We start from the raw sequence: 27,692 nt of genomic DNA, 5'->3' as shown, positions 1-27,692 counted from the left end.
TTTGTGATACAAATGTATTTAACTTTATTCTGTCATTGTATTCCTCCATGTTTTACTATTCATTCCATGAGGAAAAGGTGAGATAATATAAAAATTCTCAACTATAAACCATAAAAATAAACATAGTATAACTGCCTCCCATTCCCCTATAGCTTAATCACAAATCCACAATTTTCCTAAATTAAAAAGAAGTTAGTTTAGCTCCAACATTTAACATTGATCAGTGTATACTTATTTATCAAGAACCTCTATTCCATTAATTAGAAGAGCACCTACAAAATAATCAATATTTGACTTAAAAGGAGGCAGGCTAATGAGGGCAACATATTCCTAAATGGAAAAATCACTACAATTCAAAACATGTACATTGGCAAAAAATATTTGACATTTGAAATGAATACAGGGTTTATTTTATTGATTTCCCATGCTATTCACATGCATTCGATCTATTTATTCCATAAACAACATTCACCACAAATTACAGAAATCAAATGACAAAAATGTACAGGTACTTTTTTCTTTAATAATTACTACCAACATCAGGTTTCAGTGTGTGACAGCTGATATGACAACAAATACCCTATAGGTAAATAAATTGATGCAGAATAACATGTGCTTTTTCATTTCTTATGACTTAAAAAGAACCATGCACAAAGTGATATTAATTTAATATGAGATGCAATATAAAACAAATATTTTAGGATTTTCCCTTGCAAGGTATCTGAGAAGAATATTTGTCACATTTGACCCTTAATTTCTAAACTTATATCTGGCAAATTTCCCATATTTCATTTTTAATATAAAGTGTACTGTTTGTATTTATTAATGGTTTCAAAATATCATCTTGTAATTCTGGTGAGAACTTAGAAAACAGTGGATTTTTCCAAACCAGTTATCAAGTAAACTATTAACTTTCCAGGCCCAATTCATCAGGTCTTACTTATTCAAAATGCTTATTGATGTGCATAAGTGTTTGACTAAGTATGGACAATGATATTAATCCCTCCCCTCTTCATCTACATATATGGCATTCTGTGTTTCGTTACATCTTATCAGTCTTCTTGGGTACAGATTAGTCTTGTATAAACATCCAAGAAGTATCTGGACATTACACAGGACATCAAAGCTACTGAATCAAAATTTATGGCTGCCTGACATTTCAGCATCATCATGATGGCAGCACTACACTCCCTTGATGCAATCCAATTCACAAGACGGTTATTTCTTTAGTCATCTTAGTTGTAAGATCAACCTGAAAAACCCATATAAGAAAAGGTAAGGGATAGTATAAGAAAAGACTACTAGAGCAGCCTAAATCTGCTCCCATTGAAATCAGTGGTAAAGCTCCTGTTTATTTCAACTGGGGCAGGGTTAGGCCAATACTGAGCATTTCTTAGGACCTCCAGAATCCCTCATATAAGTAAATTATGTTTATATTTTAATATTAAATGTTTGCAGATCACTCCATCCTTTATGTACCAATTTATCTGCTAAGAGTCTCTGCATTTTCAGTTTGCCTTATAACAGCCAAGGCTACCACAACAATTTAAGGCCCCATCTTGCAATCACTTATGCACATGTTTAGCATTTAGCATAAGTAGTCCCACTGCAAAGGATGGAACTGTTCTTCGGCTTGATGTTAAATGCATGTGGAAGTATAAGATTGGGGATTAAGACCTTAATCCTACAAAGGTTCTATGAGCAGGGAACCTAATTCCCACTGACTTCAATCATTAAAGTGTGAAATAGGAGGATTTTCATTTTACGTTGAGTGAAAATCTCACTGCAACCTTAACTGTGAAGGCCGAAGACATTCTGAATTTCACTTTTTGGATTGTTCATCAGTGAGTGGAACTGTACTGTCTCCCTCTGCTAAATCAATGGAAAACAGGAGCAATCTCTCAACCCTGCTTCACTCTGGACTTAGTTCTGCAATGGGAAGTGTAACACTTTTAATTAGGACTATATGTGTTTGTACATATGGATATGTATGCATATCTGCCTATTCATAGATGGATAAATTAACTAAATATGTTACTAGGATACATAAAGGAAACCACATCCACCCAAAAATCCAATATGGAAAAACTGTTAAAAGATCTCAGCATCTGAGACTTTATTCTGTGTGTAGATAAATAAGATTACAGGATACCAGACTAATATGTTGTTCTCCTCTTGCTGGCATTTTAAAATGTGTTTAAATATAAAGCAAATCTGATCTCTACAAATAATCTGGTATTCATAATTCAATTGTATACCACAGGGAAACTTGGTTATGATCTTGCTAGTGAAACTGGCACTTGGGAACTCATGCCAGCTTTTATTTTAAATTACAAAGGGTGTGAGAGGCCTCAGCTAGGGACCCCAGACTATGATGTTAGATACAGTCACCAGGAAATTCTTTAGAAAAGCACATACAGGAAAAACTAACGCTGTTTCTTCAGTGTGCCTTATGCTGCACACATGATACATCAGATAAACTCATCAACTTGGAACCAGTATCAAAGTAGGGGATTGGTGTGTACACTCTGAGATCCAATTTTAATCTCAGTGGGGCAACATTTCATGTGCTGCCTGGTAAATTTGCCCCATTTTCCCTTTTCACACCTTTTAATAGCATATACCTAAATGTACAGACCTAAGGATCTACTCCAGCATCATACTCAACTAGTGGACTTTTATCAGTTCTGTTCCTATAACTGAGATGACTTCACTGGAGTTAGTCAGTCATCACAGCTGAGAGAAAACTGGAACCCAGTACCTTCACTAAAAGCTAACATAATTCAGTGGTAGAGAGAACATGCTGCATACACTGCAGATAGAACGGGTTGGTGGAGCAGGGTTACCTTAGGAGCCTGGTTACAAGGAAGCGTGTAAGTATTTGTGCATATTTCAAAATGATAGCTAGACCCTTGACAAAAGCAATTAAAAAAATTCCGAAAAACCTGTTTGTTTGTCAGAGTAAAGAGTACAGGACCAGTTGAGTTAAAAAGCTGAGACACCCAGTAATTGCAAAGTATATTGGCAGTGTGTTACTACAACAATTGTGGAAAACAAAGTAGGGAAAAATTGTCCAACTGTAGCAGGTGCAATATGGCACAAAAGCACTACTTGTGTGAGGAAAAGGCTCAGCTGTATTGGTAATTTCTTCCAAAATGTCTCCTCTCTTTGACGTATCTCCCCATTGACTTTCATGGAAGCAGGTTCATGTCTTTGAGAAAGATTTTAGTGTAGCAAAGGAAAATATGTTTCTCCTTTTTAAGGTTTTTTCTATTAATGTGGAAAAATTAAAAAAAAACTTTTCAAAGCTATGATTTTTAAATATTATAATCTCTTGCCAAACCTCATCAATCTGCTGGATTATAGTCTGAAAAATTCTTGTTGTTTAATGAAAAATGGCACAGGCAATAAGAAGTGCTTACTAAGGTCTTTTCTGCATATTAAGATCCATATATTCTTTACACAAAAGAGGTTTTTTTTAATGCAAAATTATGTTAGAAGGCAATACAATTCTAACAATTGTAAAGGATTATAATTGTGTGGTTAATTTTACACAGGTCCGATTATTAACCTGGGAATTAAATGTATTGAACAGCCTTCTGAGCTTCCCCTTTCCTTTCACTTGCCCAGAGATTATACATCCCAGAACCTGGTTGCGCACAGTATGGGAAACTCTAATGTGATTGTCAGAATGAGAAGCTGAGATTTCCATTTTTATTACCAATGCTTGGCTCTTAAAACATTTATCTGAATAAATTACTTTGACAGACTGGATTGAAATATGCAGGAGGAGAATTTGGTTCAAATTGCTTTTAGTTATACCTGATTCTCCACTCCGTATTTAAAAGTTTCTCCAGTTACTTTCAGTTCCGTATAATAGGAGTGCAGGATCTGATCTTGCATTTATTTTATGACCTGAGTAACAGTTTCTGATCTGAGGTCTGGTTATTTTATCCAGTGACTGCTAAATGTAAACTGGTCTGCAGGGTAGGAGGCAAGCACCCGTAATGCAATGTGGGGTGGGTAAGGGGCACCAACTTATTTGGGGTACCAAAATGGTAGCTTCCTGGGTGAGGCCATGCCAGGGTAGCAAACTGCAGCCCTCCACTGCTGCTGTTGCAGTAGCAGCCAGGTGCAAAGACCCTGTGGTGTCACTATAGTATCGATAACTGGGGTAGGCAGACTTTGCTGTGGCAGCAGGTAGGACTTCCAGAGCAGTGAAGTAAGCAAACAAACCCTGCTAATTATACGTTTGGAAAGAACTCCCCTTCCTAGGTGAGTGACGTAACTACAGGGTAATGTTCCTACTTGCTTTCTGACCCTGTGAATCTTGAACTATGCCATGCAAAGACTGAGATTCAAGGCAGAGGTGCTTATGAAGCTTTGCTAGTAAAGATTTATGTGCCTACAGTCTTTAGGCCCATAAAGGGTTAGAGAATGGTTTTGAGGACTGTAGTTTTGGACTATTTGAATTGCCAAAGTTCCTTTGCTAAACTTAGTTTAAGTCCTGATGCCTTCAGGTGACTTGTATTACAGTATGCATGCAGGTATTTTCAGGATCAGAACCATAGAACAAAGATGTCATTTGAAGTTGCAGCAGTTCATTCCAGATACCATATGTCCAAGTAGTAGCAAAACAATTACACTACATTGCCTTTCCCCAAGTAACTTTTAGCCTACAAAGAAATATAGAAAGTACTCACTTAAGTGCATTTCCCAAGTGCCATTAGGAAACATGGGGTTTATTTGGACAGCAATTTGGGTTATCACCATTCAAAGACAGGGTTCTCATTCTTTTCCCTCACAGGACCTTAAATCACCTGCAGTTCCTTATTATAGCACACTCAAATTCCACAATGCCAGTGAGTGGTGATGGCAGGTAACCTTGGGTAACATGCAGATTTTGAATAGGGATTGCTGGTGGGAACTGAGATAATGAGAGTTGCTTGATCTGTGTGTAAAGTTGGAAGGGGTTGTGCTTAGAGCTGGCAGCGTGTCACCTGCCTGGTGGTTAAGATGCTGGCACTTGGTATCTGTCAGGTTGTGGAAGATTAAGAATGAGTTTCAGAGGCTTGTAGTGGATGGGGGAAGAGCCAGTGTCACTGTCTGCTGAATGCGCCTAGTACTGGAAAAAGAAGGAAAAGGGTTAACCCAAAGCAGTCCAAAGAGGTAATAATAATAATAATAATAATAATTTTTAAAAAGGCCACCCTTTGATCTATTCCCAAGATCCCACACAGAAGGCAAGGGACCCCTCATTGCCCTCCTCTCATCTGCATGTTGAGCTAGCTAAGGCCTGTGCTCTCTCTCTCTTTCTCTCCCCCTCTTCTGCCTGTGAGAAGCCTGTAGGGATATCACTATATCTAAAGCCCCTCTCCTGCCTGTTTAAAAGAAAGGAAAAGAATAAAAAAAGTCTCCAGGAAATACATTCTGGCAGAAAAGCCCTGTGAGCCTCCCATATGCGATCCATATTGCCTGTCACACCCCCTTTGATGTTGCTTTGCAGGCAAAGGCACGGTCCCACTTGTGACTCCAGGGTAGTCCGGTGTACAATGGCGGATGAGGACAGCAGCACCACATTTTTTATTTTATTTTGTTAAGGAAAATATTTTTGTGTCCTAGGTCAAATTACACAGAACAGATCCAAATCCATTTGGATCATTTGGGAACCACATATGGGCCTGCTACCAGCAAGTATCCTCCAGCACTGCATACTTAAGAACAAGAAGCTGATAGGGCGAATGCCCGTGAAAGGAGAAAGCCCCTTGCTGTGTGGCTCCACTTATCTCCCATCCCTGCAAAAAAAGGACATCACAGGTTGTGACAGGCAAGGTTCTTTGAGTAGATGTGATATCTTTTATTAGACCAACAGTGACACTGGCTGTTCCTCCATCCACCAATCTTAATCTTCCACAACCTGGCAGATACCTAGTAGATGTGATATCCGACTGAGCTGGTCTAATAAAAAAATATCACATCTACTCAAAGAACCTTGCCTGCCTATGTCCTTAGACCAGGGATGGGCAATTATTTTGTGTGGAGGGCTGCATACTGAGTTTGGCAAGCCACCGAGGGCTGCATGACAGGCAGGCAGGGGCAGATAAATATTCATTTTCTAAATATTTTAGGGGCGCTGCAGGCCAGATAGAATGGCATCCGGCCTCTGGGCCATATTTTGCCCACCCCTGCCTTAGACCAACACAGCTACAACCAACAACCCAGCATCACAGGTTGTGAAGCATGTATATTCTGTGGCAATGGGGACCCTATGAGCTCCTCACCTAGAAATGATGATCTCCTATCTGAAGTGCTTATTCAGGAAAACCTTTCAAAAGAAAGTCGTGGATGAGACTCTTTACCATTACCTGGTTTATCAGGGGAAAAAATGGATGAGGGGAGAGGGGGAATTGCCTTATTTCTCGTTGCTTGTGATTGTTTGGTAATAGTGATGGTTTAAAATGGTGAGAGAAGCTAAAAGATAGGATCTTTTCTTGGGGGGGGGGGGGGGTTCTCCCTCCTGCTCCCTCCCTGAGAAAGGCGGGGAGCAACACCTTCCCAAAGCCGCTGCTAAAAAAATGCAGCTGTTTCCTCTCCTTGGAGCGGGGTCAGGCTGGGTCTGAAAGCCGGCTGGGACCCGCAAGCCTGGCCCCATCCTGAGCAGGTCGGCGCCGCCGGCGGAGCCCGCCGGCCCGTGCTCAGCGCGCCGCAGGGGAAGCAGCGGGCAGTTTCTCTGTCTTGCGTGCCCAACTCCGGACTGGAATCAGAGCGCCTGCTAAATTTACACCGGGATCTTCTGGGAAATTGTTGCCATAATATCACCCTCGTATTTCTTGTGCAATGCTCGCAGCACCGAAAGCAGACGACAGACAAATGAAGCCGCCGGAACGGGCTGTATAGGGGGCTTAAAACAACGGGTTGGAAGCGAAGTGCCATTTCGGCACTGGAGGAAAGCGGGTGCTTTGCAAAGCAACGCCAGCACAAAGGGACAAGACCTGGTCCATTGGTCCCTCCCACGTGCCCTGCACTGCCAAGTGCAGAGCGGATCCCAGGCGCCGCTCCCCTGTGGACAACAAGGAGCCTTCCCCAGTCATTCCTTTTCGTGATAAACTTTAGGGCCTCGCCCTGCTTAGGGGAACCTCCCCCAGACTTCCCGGGGGGCTCTGCAGACCTGCACCCCCAGCATGGTGTCTGCAGGAGAGCTGGGCTTATTATAATAATTACAGCTAAACTCCTATCGGTTCTGCATAGCGGGAGTTTGTAGTGACTCAGGCATTGAAGAGGATCTAGGAATCAAACCTCCTGGAAGAGCAGGTGTATCTTTGGTTAGACCAGCTCGATATTTGCAAACAAATGATGGTCGTTATCTACCTGCAAGCTGTCGGGCGCACTCGCCCTCCTCCAGACATGGGAGACAGCAGGGGTTGCACAAGTCCTTCTAGGTCGAAATGCAAATCCGTATTTCACAGGAGAGCTGAGCTGTCATCCTCATCTGGCAGTCGCGTTGGATCTGTCTGGAGATCCAGGCAGCCTCAGGTATTAAGAAGTGGTTTAGCAAAATTAAGTCCCAGCTGTGATCGAGATCTGGCTCACCAAGGGCTGGATCCAGAGGGTCCAGGAGGCAAGGAGAAATGTTCAAATGCCTACAGCGGACTTTGGCTCCGGCCCGATTGCCCTGACACGTTTCCACTAAGTTGCACATCCTCTTCCGTCGATGCGGTAACAGACTGCAAAGGAACAACAGGATTCCTGAATCCCTCCGAAGAAGAGACAAGGGGAAGAAAAAGATGCACGGGCTCTAAGTGCAGCTAGGGCTCCTCAGCAAGACGTCGGAAACACTTAACATGCGAATGCCCCCCCTGGCTGAGCATTTCAGATGCACCCTAAAAACCTGGCAGCGAGACTGTAGGGTCGGATCCTGCCCTTGCTGAAACCCAGGGAGGGGTCCGCTGTCATTCTGCTCTCCTCTTGTGAGCCGCCCCGAGCCTTCCTTGGGAAATCGAGTAAGTAAATGTGAGCAGAAAAAAGGGCAAGAGCTGCTGTACTGAGCACAAAGCCAGCTCCATCCTGGGCATCTCATCAGGCAAAGGCAGTCGTCATCTTGCCAGAGTGATGATGCAAAGCGATGCCCAGACCGTGAGATATTGCTCCTGTGAGCATCGAGTTTGATTTTCCTGACAGTGTTTTGGAGAAATATTATTTGATTTTTTTACAAAGACCCCTAGGCTTCAAAAACAACTCTCCTGATTAGGTGGTGTCCTAATGACGTCCGAATAATATATATTGCTGCTTGGACCGGGGCGGCAGGAGTGCTATCAAGCCCACCACACCACAATGAGGCAAAAGCAGCTGGCCAAACCAGATGCTTTTTGTTCCTAGAGCAAATATAACAAAACACCAGCACTGATCACCATGGACAGGACAGCTTCCTGCCCCACAAAGCCATGGAAACGGCAGGCACAAAAAGACACTATTAGTTAGACGATGGGAAAAAAAGGGTTTGTTGGGGTTTGATTTAAATGACATATATTTCAAAGGAAGAGCTTCAAGTATGGTGATAAACTAGAAAAGAGCTAATCAGAGAAATACTTGTGATTTGTGGTAGATACAATGTGAGAAATCGCCTCTCCCTAGGCTAAAAATCCTTCTAAAACTTCCCGAATTTAGCCTATGGAGAGGCGATTTCTCACTTTGTATCTACCAGGAATCACAAGTATTTCTCATTAAATTAAAACAAAAATACTGATTGAAGAATGTTTCCAACTATTTTATTTGGTCTAATAAAAGATATCGGATTTACCCAGAGAGCCTTGTCTGATTGACAGATGGTATTATTTGGACTGCCTTAATATTAGCAATGATATTGCTAATATTATCAATAATACTGCTAATTATAGGAATAAATCCCAAAACTTTGAATAGTTGCTGAACAGATTTGCAGAGCTGAAAAACGTTTGGTTCCAGGAGTTAACGTTATTTATCCACAGAAATGATCACCATTGTTGTTGTTGTTGTCTTTACCTCTAGTTCTGGAAATCTGATTTTAACTATGCAAACAGACCCAATGTATTTATACTTTTTATCATATGGGTAAAATTTCAGTGTGGCTAATAACATTTAACAAACTCTCTGTAACCCAAAATATATTTTTATTAAAATGCTGCCTTTTCAATCCACATCCTATTTAACTTTTTTTTAAAAACCTTTGTTTGGCATCTGGATGAGGGACATTCAGATTTGGACAGTTCATTAGGTCTGTGGCAAATGCCATCATAAATTTAAAAAAAGGAATGAAGCAGGTAAGTACTGGGAGCTCAGATGAAATAGAGAATATCACAAAGTAAAACCATGCTACACTGCTAATGGGCTCCACTCTGAGTCTATGCTTCATGGGCCTCTGGCTCAGGTCTGAAGTTTAGCAAGATGGTTTAAGAAGCACCTCTCAAACCACCATTTGTTGGCAGAAAAGTCCTGAGGGACAATGAATCAAGGAGAAGGGAATGGGGGCACCTGCAAAGGCCAGGTCACAGGCACTGCAGTGGGTTGATAAAAGCGTGGTCTAGTAGTATCTCGCAGTGTTGATGCTGGTTTTACTGCCTACAGTCTAACCCTCCAGTCCTAGCTGGGGCAAACATTGACCAATTCCTGCAGACTTTTTTCTGGCAATTTTCTTTCTTAGGGGGTTCACAAAGAGGTTTATCTGACAATGACCACAGAATCACACCAGAAGTCACCATCCTCCTATATGCTTTAATACACATCTTAGGTCTTTAAAAAGAAACAGTGAATGCAACAGGCCCCTTAGGCAAAGCCCTCTGAAGTCAATGGAAAGACTCCATTTGGCTTTCCATCAGGCCCTAGATGAGGAAAAATTAAATCCCTGCCTTTTCTGGAGGGTATGAAATAAATATGGAATAAAACATGATTTCTGAGTGTGTGCCAAGAGGAAGGATGCTGGACACTGGGCCTCAGCTCCTCAGTTGTTGAATAAGGTTAATAGCTTTTTATTGCTTCCCAAGCATCACAGATTTTGAAGCATTTATATTCTGTGGTAATGGGGACCCTATGAGCCCCTCATGTAGAAATTATGATCTCCTATCTGCAGTACTTATTCAGGACAACTTTCTTTCAAAAGGAAGATGTGAACTAGAATCTTTTCCATTAACTGGTTTATTAGTAGAAAAAAAATGGATGGGGAGAATTTATTTCTCTTTGCTTTTCTTTGTTTATTTAGTAACAGTGATAGTTTAAAATGGGGAGAGGAGAAGCTAGAAGATGGAATATTTTCATCTTTTTTCTTGCCTAGACATAGCTGAGGGTTTGTAGATTTTACTAATAAAAAAGCAAGCCCTAGCATACAGGAGCACAGTGGTTTACTTGACAGCTAGCTCAGACAGGTTTACAGTGACAGCGGAGTGGGTAAAATAGCCTTGGTTTGTAGGGAGTAGAAAAACTAGTAGTAGTGCCACATGTTGGATGTGTGTATGTGTGCCTTTGTGGAAGGGAAGGAGAAAATATGTGAAATCAGATGAACCATTCAACGCCTGTGTACTCTCCAAGATGTTAGTTACCATAAAGGCCACAGAATTGGGCCTGAAGTTGGCATCCTCATATGTGCTTTAACATAGGTCTTTAAAAAGAAACTGAGACTGCAACAGACTCCTCATCCAAAGCCCTCTGAAGTCAGTGGGACGACTCCTATAATCTATTCTTTTAGGATTCACCAGGTCCTTAGCAGTGCCTGAGCAGGCTCAACTTTTCTCTGGTGAAAAGAAATGCAGATTCAGGAGCCATTTTGTTCCCCTCACTGCTTTGGGAGAGAAACAGAAGCCAAATATAATTAGCAATAAAGTGTTTTTTAAATTATAAAGTGTTATTATAAAGTTGTTTTTTAAATAATAAAGTGTTTTTTAGCAATAAAGTGTTTTTTAAATTATTTTTATCATTGCTCCCTTTTCCCTCACTGTCACAAGGTTTTCAGGTGGCTCTGATTGACAATGAACCTTCAGGTAACAAAATTTTAAAATCATTTTGAAAGGCCCAGGGGCCAAATTGACAAACTCGGACTAGTTGGTGAAACTGAACTCAGTTCTGAAGTGCTCGGCTGCCTCTGATCAGATTTGTTAAATGAAAATTTTAAAACAAAAATTTTCACACACACACACACACACACACACACACACACACACACACACACACACATCCCTGGTTATGAAGAAACCCTTGTAATGCTGAAGAAGGATCGTTAATAGGAAACAAACCAGAAATTTCAAGATAGTCATAGAAATTATTGACTAGAGGTCCAATCTGAGGACTTCCCTGACACAAGCTAAGCTATAGAAAAGCTATAGACAATCCAACGAAATAAACTCTATTTGGGTTTTATTTTGTGTTACCTTCTTAGCAAACCGGGAGGTTTTAAACAGCCAGCTGCTTTGAGGCTGTGAGTATAAAAGAGAGAGACTCAAAACTCGTGAAAGAGGAGGCATCATCTTTACTAGACCAACTAGATGTTTACAAGCAATGTATTTTATTAAATTAATCATTTAAATATTAATATTTATAAATAGTCATAATAGTCATTAATAGTTCTAAATTAATTATGTAAATAAAATAATTTGTTTGCAAATATCTAGCTGGTATAATACAAGATATCACCTGAGTGTTGATTCCTTTTGCCTCTAGACCAATAGGGCTACAACCTGGACAGCGGACAGAGAAAGAAGGAATTGGAAAATGAAGGCGGGTTATGATAGTACAACTTTCCCCGGGCTGGTCTGGAAGGACCCATGATCTGGCCCTTTCCAAAAAATGTTGGTGCCTGAGTTTTAATATGTGCTTTGACCTGGGTCTTCCTTTTGCATGAGATGAATTGCAAGGAGATGAATTCAGGTGTAAGTTTAGAGGATGGAACAAATCACTTAAGGGTCCAAATTTTCCCCCAGAGGCTCCAAAGCCAGCAGAGATGGGGTGGAGAGGAGGTCACCCTCCAAACTTTAAGCTGCGCTGCACCTCTCTTGCAATCTTGTTTATGCTGGAATGGGAGAAGGCATTGGCAAGGGGCAGCTGAGGGATGTTCAACATATGAACACGTTTGTTAGCATGAGATAACATTGCCCTCACTTCTCTGCAGTCTGCTAAAGCTCTCAAACCGGTTATGGAAACGAAAGGACCGGGTTGCCAAACTCCGTCAGTGGACACCCAGTGAAAAGGGGGAGGGATGGCTCCAGCTCTCCGGGTCGGATCTGGTCCATTCCGATGAGGCAGATTCCCACTGGCTTCCCAAGAGTAGACACCCAGGGACTTCAAAAACTGCAGGGGAGGCGTTTTGACAGGGCTGGGGGATACTGTCTTCGTTTGCAGCGAAGAAATAGTTGTGTAAACTAACGCTATTTCGTCAGGCTTGGGTCTTAAGCAATGAAGCCGGAGTAGAGATGTTTTGCGGGGCTGGGGTTTTCAGAGCAGAAGAGATGATGCTTTGGCACTGACCATTCCCAGACAGTCTCCTAGTCCCAGGTGGGGAGATAGACAAGGGACCTCTCAAGAAAGGCCTCCCGAGACATTGATCAGGGATTGGCACCATGGCTTTCAGGAGGGAAGCCCGTTGGGATATGCTCAAATTGACGCCTGTCCTAGTACAGGGGGTTGCACTCCACTGACTCTCCGTAATGTCATTTAAAGATCTGAGTTAAACATTAATTTTCATTGCTGACCTAATCCCGAGGACTGCAACCCCCAGATTCGCCCCATCCTCTCACCCTAGCGTCCCAAGCAGGAGAAAATCAGCATTACTCTGGAAGAGGATGCTATTTCCACTGCCCCGTGCTGCTGTCAGTCAAACCCCAGGAGTCTACCGGGAAGCCAGGGCAGGAGCGACTTGAGCTCATCTGCAGGCACGGTGGGGGAGTATGTCCCGTGTCCTGTGTCCCGGCCCCTGCCTCTTCTCCATGCCGATTCAAGCCAGCCGGGGGGGGGGGGGAGGGGGGGGGGGACGGGACAGCGGCTCCCCTGCAAAGAAGCAATGACTGTATGCCCACCAAGAAGGGTGTGAATCCACGTGAAATGGTGACATGTGCGTGGGAAAGGAGAGTGGAAATCTATTTTGGCTTCTATTTTTTTCTGTAGGTGAAGACAAAACCTGCTATTGACTCCCCTGATGCGGCGTTGGGGACACCCTTTCTTTTGCTAGAGGGTCCCTTGGACATGATGGGAGAAAAGAAAATCCCAAGCCCAAGACAAAGTGTGTTTCCCACGGAACTGGATTTCACTGCCCGCAGATCTCCTCTGATCGGTCTCTGGGGCCCCTTTTCTCTCTCTCACGCACACTCACACTCATACTCACACTCATACTCACACTCACACCCACACACACACTGGACTGGGAGCGTTTAGCATCGAGGTGGAAAGGGTGATGCATGATTTGACTATGCTCCAGGTTATAGAAACTCAGCCGAAAGTCTCACGCAAAAGAAAAGGGTTCAGGAGTACCTGGCCAGGACAATTCCCATCCTGGGGAGGGAGGGCAGAGCTGCTCCGCAGGAAGTGGTAGGAAAAAGTCGAGTTGCCATCAGTGGTCTGGAGAAGGGGCCTTTAATGGGCACTGGTCACTGGCTGGCACCTTCTTTGAGGGGTTATACATCGGAGGAGCCCAGGAAAATCTCAAACCCAGCTGAACAGCAGAGAGCAGGTGCTGGGCAGATAGTGAGTGGTCCAAGGAAAAGGAAGATGAACTCCTCTGGCAGTAAATACCTTCAGAAACAATCCCCAGAGGGTGGAGACTTTATCCTTATTTAGCGTACATTATTTAGTGTACATTATTTAGCACAGCCTGTAGGTGAAACACATAATGATGGAGGGTCCCCTTTTCCCCCCGGAAACGTGTAGTCAGGTTTAGGCTGGTGCTTTTTGCAATTATATCATTTTATATCTGGAAAAATGTGTCATCGGTTTCTGGAAACACTGTATCCATCTCCATGACGGCTTCAGGGACATGTCATTAAAAAAAGGGGAAAGGAAGGCATTTTTTTCCGCACAATTAGTAAGAAACCATGTGCTCGTAAGCGAAGTTTCCGCGGGAGAGACTCACTGGTGTATGTTCACCTTGTCCCCGACCGCCCATCCCTCTGATGCTCAGGTCTGTAGGTCCGGGCTACCCGCGGTAAGGACAGGACGGTCACAAGGGAGCAGCAATGTCTCCCCGCCCCGCACAGCGGTGCCAGCCCCCCCGGAGCCCACGACCCCTGCGAGCTGAACTCCCCTCCCCGCCACTGCACTCCTCCACGTGGGGGTCCGGTACCTGGCTGCGGGGTGGCTGGTCCTTTCCCCGCCCGTCCCTGTCCCAGTGGCCTCTCACCTCGTCATCCCGCACTCCCTATAAGTGCGGGTAGCGCTGAACCGCAAGCCGGATCCAAAGCCAGATGAAGACCCCCGCTGGACCCCTTGCTCCGGATTCCCGGTGGGCTCCCCTGAGCCTTCGCATCGCCTGTGGCTCCCAACACCGCACCGCGGAGCCCAGCAAACCCAGGCGGGGAGCCCGGCCGGGCAGAGCAGGGCTGGCCCGACACCAGCACCTGGCCTCACCCGGCACCGCGCCGCCCTGCTCCACCCGCGCTTCAGTCAAGTGCTTCCTCAGTGCCTCCAGCGTTCAAAACGTGAGAGCAGTTCGGGCTATATCTATATCTATAATCAAGTATCCGTTTAATTAGGGCACGGTTAATTGCTACATCTATCTATCGATCGATCGATCGATCGATAGATAGATTTAGCCATTAACACTGCCCTAACTAAGCGGAGGTCCGCCGCGCGGAGGGGATGTCCCGAGCGAGGATGACAGCCCGTGGGCTACACCTACATTCAAGCGCTCCCTCCTGGGGGCGATCAACGGCGTGTGCAAGTTTCTCCGCTGTGCAGTGGAAATCCGGGTGCCAAAAGGTCTCGTTTTTCCATGCGGGAAGGGGGCGGTAGGTGGCGCTAGAGGGCAGGCTGCGAGCCGCGGGTCCCCGCCGGTGCTGGCGGTGGCAGGGGACGAGCCAAGGCCGGCGGGGGCTCCCGGCGGGGCGGAGTGGCCCTTCCTCCCGGGCCGGGAAGAGAGCTGCCAGGCCGGGATTGCGGCCGCTGCCGGAGCCGGGCAGGTTGTGGGCTCCGGCGTGTCCGGGCGGTCCCAGCCACGCGCCACCGAGCCCCGGGCACTGCCCTCGGGGGTGTCCCACCGCGCAGCAAGCCGGGTCCCCGCGTCGTCATTACCCTGCGGCGGCTCGCTTCTCCAGTGAAACGTCGCTTCCTTTTGGTTTACCGGTGCTTGGGATTTCCATATAACCATCTTCTTTGCTCCCAGGTCCTAAGGTAATCAAATATTGTACGTAAGGGAAAGAAATCAAATACTGTAATCAAATCTTCAAGCAGTGGATAAAAAGGTAGCAGCGCAGCTGGTTCAGAAAGACAATCAAACCTTGCTTACCTGGTTCGCCCTGCAAAATAAAAGCAAACTCTTTAAAAAAAATAAATGCTGCCAATTGTTTTCTAAATAGCACGAGGATATCTATCTATCTATCTATCTATCTATCTATCTATCTATCTATCTATCTAGAGAGAGAGATTATATGTATGCATGTATATCTATGTGTATATATGTGTGTGTACATACACACACACATTTACACACATATATACATATACATGTATACACACACACACATATGCAAACATCTGTATGTGAAACCAGCGTCGCTCAGACAAGCCAATAACAAGCACAAAGAAAGGCTGGCACAGAGAGAAAGATACATTGGCTATATATATGTGTGTGCGCGTGTGTGCGTGCGCGCTCGCGTGTGTGTGTAGATATATATGTGTGTGTGTGTATATATATACACACATAGGGCCAGTATAGATATGTAGATGTGTGTATATATATACTCACACACGATATATATAGATATACATGTGTGTGTTTATGTGCATATACACATATACATATATACATACGTGTGTGTGTGTGTGTGTGTGTGTGTGTGTGTGTGAATTTCTCTCTTTTTCTCTGCCAGCGATGCTGGTTTCCCCAAGGAGTTCAGGGAGAAATCTCGGTGCACATTGTTGTGTCAGACAGTATCGAAAAGTCCACAGCGATCGGTTTCACTGACTTCTGTGCTTAAAAAAAGCAGTTTTTGGTTCTTACAGAAGCAGACGGGGTAGCGAGCAGCTCTGTCTGTAGCTGCACAACTAAAGCTATTTCTGTGCCTAAGCGACTCTGCTTAAACAAAGAAGACCTCCCTAGCCGTTTTGTAGGTACAGCTTAAATAACTATCCGCGTTAAGAGACACAAAACCATGTTACACGGAAAACAACCTTCGTTCAAAGCCTACTAATGGTCACACGATTAATTAGGTTACTTAATCCTAATAACCTCGCTAGCATCAGTCTCAATGACCCAGCCCATTAAAACACGGCCAGCGAAACCCTATAAAACAGGCAAGGGGGATGTCCAACATATGAACACATTGATTAGCACGAGGGCTCTGAGATAACATTACTCTCGCTCTTCTGCTGTCTGCTAAAGCCCTGAAGCAGATTATGGGAATGAAAGGGCTGGGTTGCCAAACACCTCCATCGGTGAAAAGAGCGGAGGGAGGACTCCAGGACCGTTTCAGTGCATCTGTTTGGTCTTACACCCTGGGGAAGGATGTTCAGGCTGTTCTTGCTTCCTTGTCATCCTTGCAGTTCCAGGACCGAGGTAGAAAATGTGCTCACTTGCCTCCCAACGAACTGGGAAGGGGAAGCAGTGCGTGGGGACAGAGATTCATCCAGACATTCCCTGCAGTTATGTTTAGCATGGTTTTCTTCTGGATACAGGAAGCCACAGCAAATCAAAATGCAAAGTGCGCAGCAAAGCAAAATGCGTGTGGATCCAAGAAGGGAGTTAACCGCTAAAAACCATTTACTTTTACCGAAATATTTGGATAAGGAATTTCAAAATGAGCCTACGTGGAAAGCATCTTCAGAGCCCCTGGCAGGGCGAAGCGCCCGCAATGGGCAAATGGGGCAGTACCTGTGCCAGGTTAGCTGAGGTTGGCTTTGGTTAGGGGTAGGGGAGCATTAGGAGGCCGGGGTGCATATAGATCAGGCCGAGACATGGGTAATTCCGTTATCACCAGAGATACTGGTTTTCTCTGATTAAAAAAAAAAAAATCCCCAATTTTCAGTTAAAAAAAGGAATCCCAAATCCACAATTTTCCTTGATTAAAATGAAACACTACTATATCTATCTATCTATCTATCTATCTATCTATCTATCTATCGACCGACAGTGTAATAGCTAAATCTATCTAGAGATAGATATAGAATATATATAGATATGAATAGAGATAGGTATAGAGATAGATATATAGATAGATATATATAAATAGATATATATCCCTTTCTCTATCTATGTATTAGTGGTGTTTCATATAGTGGTCTATCTTATCTATCTACCTATCCCCCCCCCCCCCCACACACACACAAATAACGGAAAATGTGGATTTGGGGTTCCTTTTTTTAACCGAAAATTGGGGATTTTTTTTTAAATTAGAGAAAACCAATGTCCCTGGTTATAACTCCCCGATGGACTGGCAATCCGGCACGCTGAAAGGAGTCAAGAAACGCGGAATCAGGCCACAATAGGGCTAGTTTTTCCTATCTTGCAAACATGGCTGAGCCCCCGAGTCTGCGGATCTTACAGATAAACCACGGTCCTCCCCGCCTCTTTTTCTGCCGGAGAGAAATCTGATGCGAGGACCTGGTTTGGCGCTGTTTAGCCGGGAGCGGGACAACCGGAGCTCGCAGACTCCCGCTAACGAGACTGCCTGGCAGCAGCGGGGCACCAGCGGGCTGGCAGCCTGTCCCCTCCTCCGGCCTTCGCAGGTAGAAAGGGCAGCCCCTGTTTCTGGAGAGGGGACGGACATCCCCCCCCGCCCCAGGAGCCCTGCGGGATCAGGCCCAAAATCAAGCCAAGTCGAGTGCATCTGACACCCAAGTGAGGTGAGGATACCCGGAGTCTGCTTAGCTCCAGCAGCAAGTTCAAGTTAACTGTCTTGCAGCAGACCAGACTAAAAAGATTTTAAAAATCAATGAGAAGGTGCAATCCGGCTCAGCGAATGCACGTGTTCACTGCAGTGGAATATTTCAGGGTTGGGCTCGCAGATTCGCAGAAGTTAAGGGCTGGAAGGGGCCTCGTGAGAGCATCGGGCCCAGCCCCCCTGCTCTGGGCAGGGGACTGCTGGGAATAGACATTGGCAGCCGAGGGATATCGGGCCAAATCCTGCAAGCCTTTGCTCCGGTGAGTCCTGCTCACCTGCGTTGGCTGGGGTGGGGCTGAGCAGAGAGCCGGGCTGCACCCCCAGCAGGAGGTCTGCTGCAGCACTGTGGGATGCCACATTCTTCAGTAAGAAAATACAACGTGAGGCTCCTTCACCACTCAGTTAAATCTTAATGGCCCTCGTATCTTGGCGGGCTAAACCAGAGGCAACGTCTGTCTTGTGACGGTGATGCATACTTAGGAGATTGCCCGGGTTTCCACCAGAAAAGTCTCCCCCCGCCCTCGCTTTTTTCCCAGGGGTTTATAACTCATAACAATGTGCTCCGGGCTGAACCTTAGCATACCAGGTCCCATCCCAGGAGCGAATTTTATTTATTGGGTTATTTAATTTACAAATTAAAAAAATCCACGTGATATTTATGTAGTCCTTTTTTTAAATTAAGGGAGTTCAAAAAATCACCCACCAAGACCTTCAAAATTAAACCGAGAGTAAATATATATATTTTTTCAAAGCTCCTACGACTTCAAACAAGCTTTCTTCCGGGGGGGGGGGGGGGGATTCTGCAAACCATTTGTTCATAATTTGGACTGTGTCATTTTGGCTTGGAAACAAAACCCAAGAAGCCCATCCTCCCAGCCTACTCATTGTGCACACGTTTTTAAAAGCATATATTTAAAAAAATAAATCGGAATATTTGTACATTTATCCATATGAGGAGCTGATCTGGTGCAACATAGCATTGCCAGACGACTCTGACCTCATATGTTAGCTCCATTCAAACAATGAACAAGCTCTTGGGTCTCCTTTATTACACTTGACTACGTTAAAGGGCCAAGGACAATGATGCTCTAGTTTTAAAACAAGTTGTAAATGCAGATTTATATAGTTTCCTTATTACCGCCTTGAATTCATTCTGTTCTGCCAAGTAAGTCCTTTTGAAAATGAGACCAAAAGTTGTTTATATTGGGTAACAGAATTTAAGATGATATGACGTTTTTTAAAACGGTCTAGATCTAGTTTACAAATCATTCTAATTTCCACACGGTCTTTGAATTTTTATTGTTTTGGGGTTTTTTTCTGTCATTCTTGTCACAACAAATACAGCAGACAAAACAACACAACAAACTACAGTATACTAGTTTTAAGGTGGTATATACACAAACGAACGGACACGCATCTACTTATATGATGGCTGCATACACACAAAAGGCCCAATTCTGACTCAGCTCCCATTGTGGTTATATTTGAAGTCCGGGATCGGGTCCTTTTGTGTCACAAGTAAAGATGGATCACAGTCATTGTAGGCAAATATGTCACTACATAATGACACAATGGGATTACTATTGATTTATTTGGGGGGGGTTATTGTTTATTGTGTTGCTGATAACCAGATTCCTGCAGTCATCTGAAAATAGTCTTAAAACCGGCAGAGCCAGTATGGAAAGTGTTTGGATTATGATCTCCTGTTCTGCAGTTTAGAACAGGTGCCAAAATTCCCTTCAGAAGAAACCTTGGCTGTTAAAGATTTTTTTTAAAATAATCAAATTTAATAAAATAATCACGTTACTTATTTTAAACCGTATGTGTGCAAAGAAAATAACAGAGACATGTAAAGGTTTTAAACACCTTCCAAGCCCATATAATTTGAACGCAGCCTTAATACATTATATGACCTCATCGTGTTCCAATCTTTTAAAGAAATGCCGAGATAGTGTGTTGTGAAATATTGCTACCTTGTTGAGAGGGTTTCTGTTTTTCTCACAGCCCTTCCTAATATGTCTTCGCAGTGCTCTATGCGACATAAAAATGTATTTATCTCTAGCACCGTTCTTTCTGATCAGAGAAATTTCATTTTCTTGGGTAAAAAGCAAATGTGGCCTCTTGAAGGCTCAGATCAAGTGCACTTATTAACATGACATAAACATTTTATTATTTTCCATGCAATCTAAAATATATGGCATTTTAACATATACCCAAGTTGTCTTTTTCTGTAGAAAAACGAGTTAATATTCCTTTCTATCCAGACGCACAGATATTCTCTCTCATATTCACCACACAAGATCATAGGGGCTGGTAGGGACCTCAAGGGTCATCTGGTCCAATCCCGCACTGATGCAGGATTCACTAGTTCTGAGCATCTCAGATGCCTACCCAACCTCTTCTTGAAACCATCCATAGAACCAAAAGGAATCAGGACTTGGTAGAAGTGAGATCTTTTATTAGACCAACTAGATTTTTGCAAAAAAAAAATTCTTTAATTAAAAAAATTCTTTAATCCATAGAACCAAGAAACGCAGACACAGTGTCTTATCACACTGGGGTGAAATTAGGCCAAACCCTTAACCAGTTTTAAGAGGGAAGATGACTTATTGGTTGCATAATAAGGTGGTGGCCTGTCATAGCAGGGGCCTGCACTGGATGGTCAGGAGTTCCCTTCCAGAGCTACTTCCTACATATCCTATGATTCAAGATTTTTACTAACATGACAGTAAAATGGTAAACTTAATCACCAATGGCAAAGCCTTTAGCAATTACAGTTTTGTACGTATAAATCAGTGCCGTTTTTTACCAAAAAAAAAAAAAAAAAAAAGAATAAAAATGAGAAGTTGTGGAAAGGGATTGTGAGTATTCATGGGGATCCTTTCACCTGCCTCAACCATCAACCCCACTGCAGAGAGCTCAAATAGAGTAAGATAGAGTAGCTTTCTAAACATAAAGAAGTCATGGCAAAGTTCAGTATCTTTTGACCTTCAGTGGCTTTGCAGCAAGCATCGTTTGCCCTGCTGACACATTACGCTTGCCCCCCCCCCCCCCCGACCAGCTCGATTAAGCTCCTATTTCTAGCTGTGAGAACTCGGATCTCAAACCTATCGCTTGGCCTGGGAAATTTTGGATGTAAGGGGGGGAGGGGGGAGGGTGTCTAACTGTTGGTACATGGCAGCTGGCAGAAGCTGCTTACAGCTCTGGAATACCAGAAGTTGTAGAGAAGAAGGATTAGTGAGCAGATACATGAATATCTGCGAGGTATTCAAAGGTGCAAGAGACATTAATTTTATTATACCACTCTGCAACCTATGACATGAATAACACTACGGTTTCCAAGGTGTGTGCTTGTGTATAATTAAGGGTATAGGTTATAGCCGTGTTGGTTTAAGGAGATAGGCAGACAAGGCTCCTTGGGTGAATCTGATCTTTTATTAGACCAACTCAGCTGGAAAAACAGTTGGAAAAATTCTTCTTTGCAAGCTTTCGGATATATAAGGGTATAAATATCCGAAGGTTAGAGAAAGAGTATATAAATACCTGAAAGATTTACCCAAAGAACCTTGTCTGTCTATGTGTAATTAATGATGCCTTAATGGGGTTTTTTTGTGTCTTGATTTTTTTTCTGTCTGCACACACAGATATCTATCTATCTATCTATCTATCTATCTATCTATCTATCTATCTATCTATCTATCTGGTGTGTGTGTGTGCGCGCGCGCGCAGACAGAAAAAAATTAAGACCAAAAAACCTCATTAAGACATTCATAGATATAGGGTCGGAAGAGACCTTTGCAGATCTTCTAGTCCGACCCTCTGCCCTGGGCGGAAAAGTTTCTCTGTGTCATTTCATTCACCCCAGCAGAAACTTGAACTCGGGTCTACCGCGTGGCAGTCAGAAAGTCTACCACACAGCCACCCCAGCACTAATTACACACAGACAAGGTTTTTGGGTAAATCTCACGTCTTTTATATATATTTTGTGTGTGTGTGCAGCCACACAAACTTAAAAATTGTGACGTTGTGTCCAAATGTTAAAAGCTGGGAGTCTTCCCTTATGTCGTGGGCTTAATATATATTATAAATGAATATGATACACCTGAAATAGTAACGCAATAGATTTCGCAATGCAAGAAAAATCGTTATTCTCCTGCAGCTCTGAAAAGGCTATCTATAGTTACAAATAGATCTCCATACAGGGTCAGATGGATCAGTAGGTATAATGATAAATAGCACTTTATAAACAATTTCTTGTAAATCTGTAGTACGGGACTGCCGCAACGGAGCCTTGGGGTGCTACTGCAAGATAGGTGTATTTTTTACTGTTCAGATCGCATGCTACATAGCAGAGCTACATGATAATTTGTGGAGCCACGTGATAGATGAGTTTATCAAGCTCCTTTGCCTATCTCTCCCGCGGTCTGCACACTAATCCATCTATCCCACGATTTATTCCAGCATTCCAGACTCCGAGCCACTTCAAACAGCTACAATTAAGGAGAAAAAAATATTCCAGGCAGAGCAATGGCTTCTCCTTCTCTTCCGCCCCCCGCCCCCCAACACAACTCCCACAAAAATCAAACTGAGGTTGGGCAATATTCAGTCCTGTACCAGGGACAGCTTTCCTGTACATAAAAATGTCAGTCCTTTAAAGCTTGCTCTGCATGGCTTGAAATGGGATCTGCATGTTCTCTGAATGAACGGGGGGAGTCTTAGTTCCCCTCTGGGACATACAATTCTTAATTTCAGGCCCCAAAAAGATTAAAAAAAAATTAAAGCTGAGCCATATCTGTGCAAAGAAATACAATCATCTTTCGATGTGTCTTTCTGAAGAAGCTTTTAATGCTCCCATTGAGCCTTGTACAGTTTGACTCGTGGCAACTGACACAGCCAGTTTTACAGGCGAAAGGACAGGCAAAAAATAATCCCAATAAAAATATTAGAACTCCCTGAACAATGTATATACACATGATAAAACTGCCCGGTCATGTGATGGGGACTGGAGGATTTATCTGCGGTAGTTGGGATTGACTGCATTATTCACAAATGGCAACGCAATGCACTGTTATTCTGGACATCCCAAAGGAGTGAGGATAAAAAGGTTATAGCACACCTCGCCATCAGATATTGTGTATACGCTGCACACCATAGAGAAGGAGCATTTTAGGAATGTTTTCGGGAATTCTGTTTTGATGAGGATTTTTTCCCCTCTCTGCCTGTAAAGTCAGCTGTTGTGGTTAGTAAACTGAATAGAGGGAGCCGCAAAAACGATTCAAGAAAGGAAAAACATACCATCTTTAAAGCTATTCTATTTTTAATTACACATACACATACATGCAGAGTATTTGCAATTACTGTATATGCACACACATACACACACCCCAGCACACGCATATATACAGTATATATACATATTATATATAGATACAAATACAATTACGTCGTTTATACATGTATATATATTCATGTCTCAGTATTCCTGCGTGTATCACTACCAGAGATGAAACTTTGATAGCTATTAACCTATATACACATCACTTTACAGCAGCATGTCCCCCCCACCACTAGTGTGTATCTGTGGGTGAAAAAATAGATGTTGTTATGGGGCATATTGTTTATCTTCAGTTGTAGATGCACGCACCCTTTATAGACAGGCATATGCACTGTAAAACACTCTTAGAATCCACGTTGCCAAAAATTGGCAAGACTTCCCCACCATAGTAATACAAAGAGATTCAAATTCAGGCTTTGGATTTAGTTCAGCAAATGGCAGGATGCCCTTGCTCAGAACTGGGAAGCTGTGTGTATTTTTTCCCCATTTCCTTCAAGGACTAATAGATTTCTGAAGCTGTCTAAGTCCCGTGAAGAATATACTGTGAGATTTCCATACTTTTAGTGGGGAATGAAAACCGAGGTGATCTTGCAAAGCGCATGTCTCCTAAATAAAGATAAAATGTGCCATAGATCAGTCGTTTCGCCAGTTATTTGCAATGACTTGTGTATTTTTTTCTCGTGGCATGATAGAAAATGGTTTTAAATGATTGCAGGTCACTTGGAGCCAGTCCTGATCGTTTAGTAAAAATAACAGGGCTATTACAGAGCTAACTGACGGAGCCGGCGTGTTCATCCAAACACGCTGAAATATGCCTCGATTTAAAAAAATGCGCCCAGCTCCTCTTCAGTGCTCAGCACTGAGTTGATTAAGGCACAGACTCATGGACTGAAAAGGGGGGGCGGGGGGTGGATCGGTATGCCTGTGTGTGAGGTCCGGGTGTATCTGAACGGTGGAAATACACATAAAGCCTTTTACAAGCGTGCAAAAGACAAACTTTGCCCGCTAACCTATACTGTTCATCTCTATAAATTAAAACTGGAAATCATTAGATGCTTTAGGGCTTGTGTTTCAAATCAGTACTGGAGTAAAGTACTATTCTGGTATAAATAATTACAGCTATCTCAACGGGCGCAGCCGCTACACGTACTTAATGCGGCTTTTGTTGTTGCTTGAAACCTCTTGATCGTTTTGTGAAGTGCTGGCCGGATTCATAGAGCTGTACCTGACACACGTTTGACTCGAGCAAGGCAATAGCAGACAGTCCAGTCGTTTTCAATTTCTTGTGTCTCTAAATATAAACCGTGCCCATAAAACCCGGTGTTTCGGGGATGAAACCAGAATCGAAATGCCAGGAGAGCTGCTAATCCTGCTACCCTGGTTATTTTGCAAACCAGTCGAGATCGGCTGTCTTAGTTTAGAACTGAATACAGATCTGCTCCCCTTTCCTAAAGGCTAACAACAGTTTTAGGCTTCCATGGGGAAAACAAAGTGAATAAAAGAAATGGTTTCAATACTATACGCCCATGACCAAATGCAACATTTCCGTTCGGGGCAGGCGCTGACTCGACTGCACTAAAATACAACTATTGAACGAAGTAAAGCTTTAAATCGCGATATATAATACACCCAGCATAAACAAACGGGCACTATTGATTTCATCCTCTTTTGCTTCAGTTCCGGCGCAGTTTGCCTGCAATTTAAATATGGTCATTTCAAGTGCGCGGGGGGGAAAAAATATATTTTTGTGTGTTCCCTTAAACGTCTTTTTTTTTTTTTTGGCTCAGTAAGATACGGCTTGAACATTATCTGCTGTTGTAAAAGCGTTTTTATCACACTGTAAATTACTGCCCCATTGACAGAGCAGCCGGAAATGTAAATCACTCCATATACCTAAAGTTATGAAAAAAGCTGGTTAAGTTTCTGCAGCGTTTCGGACGCTGGGCCGGTGGGTTGGAGAAAACTGCTTACTATTTTCCCACTCCGCGCACCGTCCACAAACACAACTGTTGGCTCCACGGTGCCGGGGACTTTGATGAGAGAGACTGGACAATGTGCAGAGTCCCTGCCCATGACACCCAGGCCACAGCCACTTGGGAGGTCCTCGGGCCTAAAGCAGCCACGGCTAACTGCTCCCAACAGGAGGCTCTGTGCATCAGGCAGGGTCACAATTATACTCCTGCTAAAGGCAAGGGTTTAAAAAAGAGAGAGAGGAGGAGGAGAGGGGAGGGCTTTGGCTGGGGGGTTGAAATAAAGCCTTTCAGTGCCTCAGAGCCTGGAAGTGAGGTTAGTGGGGGAGCCTTTTACGAGCGCTATGTGTATGAAAACACTTCTACTGCTTGCATCCAGGCGCTTTTCCTTTGGGAAGGCCGGAGAAGGGGGCTGAAATGCTTTTCCAGGAGGGTGCTCCTCGCCCGCACAAACACACAAGTCTGAGGACCAGGAAGACATCTCGGCGCCGCGCTGACATGCAGCACCGGGGATATGCAGGCGGCCAAGCAAGCCCGGGCCAGAGACATGAAAGACGGGGCTGCATCTCAGTACCTGCCTCGGCTGGCTCATGCGGGTATCTGAAAGCAGCGAGCTCTTGGGTTGGGGAGGGCTCTGATCTGGGGAATGGAGGGCTCTAATCATCCCCAGATGTCCCTAATTGCAGATATAAAGCCTTCTAATATAGCGCCTCGGAATACATTTGTAATCAATGCTTTATAATGGCATCATCAAAGCTGCAACCGTCCTCGAGGAAAACGTGGGGAAACGCCAGCCGGTGTTTGGGGCCAAGAAGGAGGCTTGGCCCTGGCTGGGAGTGTGAGGTCCCGGTTGTGCTCGCACGGCCGGGCATTGCTTTGCATGCAGCGGCAGGCGGATGCGCTCCCCGAAACCGCGGGGAGAAACAAGCGCACTTCCTTTCACCGATCCTCAAGTCCGGAGAGGACAGGCGGAAAGCAGCGATCGCTTCCAAGTCCTGCCTTCCTCCCTTGCAAAGCGGCGACCTAATACTAGGGGGCCACTCCCCCACCTCCAAACCAGAGGGATCCAGGCCGGCAGCTGTGACATGCCCCGCCACCCCGCCCGGCGGAGCCCCACAGCCCGCGCTCCCTCCCTGTCCGGACCCGGCGGAGCTGCGGAGATTATTAAATCCTCATTTAGCTCAGGCGCAGCTCCGCACTCAACCTACCCCCCAGCCCCCCCGAAGCAAAGGAAGGGGCGGTGGTGGTGGGGTGTGTGTGTGTGTGTGTGTGTCTGGGGAGGGGGGGTGGACACTGACAGTCCTTGCGATCGGAAAGGAAAAGGGAGCAGGCAGATGATGCCCCGCCGCTTCGGAGGTAAACGCGCCTTTCTTAGAAGGGGGCTGAATTAGCACCCCCCCCCCCGCCCCTTGGCTCGGTGCCCTGCGAAGGCCAGCGGAGCGCGATGGCCCTGCGGACTCAGCCCTGCCCTGAGTGTTATTCGTCTCTCGTGCATCGCGGGGCGAGGAGCCCCGGGTGCAGCAGCTGATCTCTCGCCGAGGTGTCGGTAGCTCCCTGGCCAGCCTGGGGGGACTCGGGGGTGGGGGTATCCCCTCGGGCCCCGGGAGGCCCGAGCCCGGCCGGAGGCTGCACGGGCGCTGGCTGCTGGGCAGCTCGGTGCGGCCCCCTGCCCCGCCGCCCCGGCACTTACCTCGCCGCCCCGGGCTGGGGCCGGGCTCCCCGCGCCCTCGGGGCTGCCAGCTCGGGCCCCCGCTGGAGCCGAAGCGCCCTGTAGGGTCGGGACGAGGTTTGTGAAGACGCTCGGGAGGGAGGGAGAGAGTTTTCTGCTGAGAAACTCAATCTGCCATACAGTAGCGGCGGCGCCTGGGATCTGTCACTGCTGACAGCACCACGGGGCACCGCCTGATCCTCTGCACAACACCGCAGCGCCCCGCAATGCCCTCCCCCGGCTGGGGCTCCGCGCCGGGGGAGGGGCCGGGGTCATTAGAGCCCCCCCAGCCCAGTCCGGCAGCGATCCCTGCAATCCTCCTCGGGACAGGCGAGCGGAAGGGCAGGCCGAGGCATCCTGGGCTGGGGCGAAGGCCACCCCCGCCCGGCCCGGCCCCCACCCCCAGGCCGCGCTGCACCCCCAGCCGTGCCCATCTGCCCCCCTGTCCTCTTCTGCCGCGGGGCTGGGCGACCTCCTCTGGGCCTGGCTGAGGCGGATCCTCGATTTGCAACGAGGTTTTCTGCCTGCAAACCCTCCTTTTTGGCCCCTGCCTTGAAGCCGGACACTCTCAGGCCTTTTTAAACCTCCCTCTTACCCTCCCCCCCCCCCCGCCTTGAAAAACCAGCAGGTTT

At 45.1% G+C, this 27,692-nt stretch overlaps 1 long non-coding RNA gene across 3 annotated transcripts; it reads right to left on the bottom strand.

The window, feature by feature from the left end:
• LOC109281624 (uncharacterized) lies at nt 1-27,449 on the bottom strand. Of its 3 annotated transcripts, XR_002088323.2 has the most exons (5): nt 27,043-27,446; nt 14,351-15,334; nt 13,486-13,977; nt 7,369-7,724; nt 1-5,125 (listed from the first exon to the last, which is right to left on the bottom strand). It is a non-coding gene; the product is annotated as an uncharacterized LOC109281624 (long non-coding RNA). The 3 variants fall into 3 exon arrangements; XR_009459791.1 differs by having other exon boundaries at nt 13,486-15,334; nt 27,043-27,449; XR_009459792.1 differs by lacking the exon at nt 27,043-27,446 and adding an exon at nt 15,455-17,500 and having other exon boundaries at nt 13,486-15,334.
• Nucleotides 27,450-27,692: the final 243 nt, after the last annotated feature.

The sequence above is a fragment of the Alligator mississippiensis genome, chromosome 2, assembly GCF_030867095.1.
Source record: "Alligator mississippiensis isolate rAllMis1 chromosome 2, rAllMis1, whole genome shotgun sequence".
Classification (NCBI taxonomy): Eukaryota; Metazoa; Chordata; order Crocodylia; family Alligatoridae; genus Alligator; species Alligator mississippiensis.
Note: the sequence above shows the minus strand (reverse complement) of the source record. Positions and strands in the feature narration are given on the sequence as shown.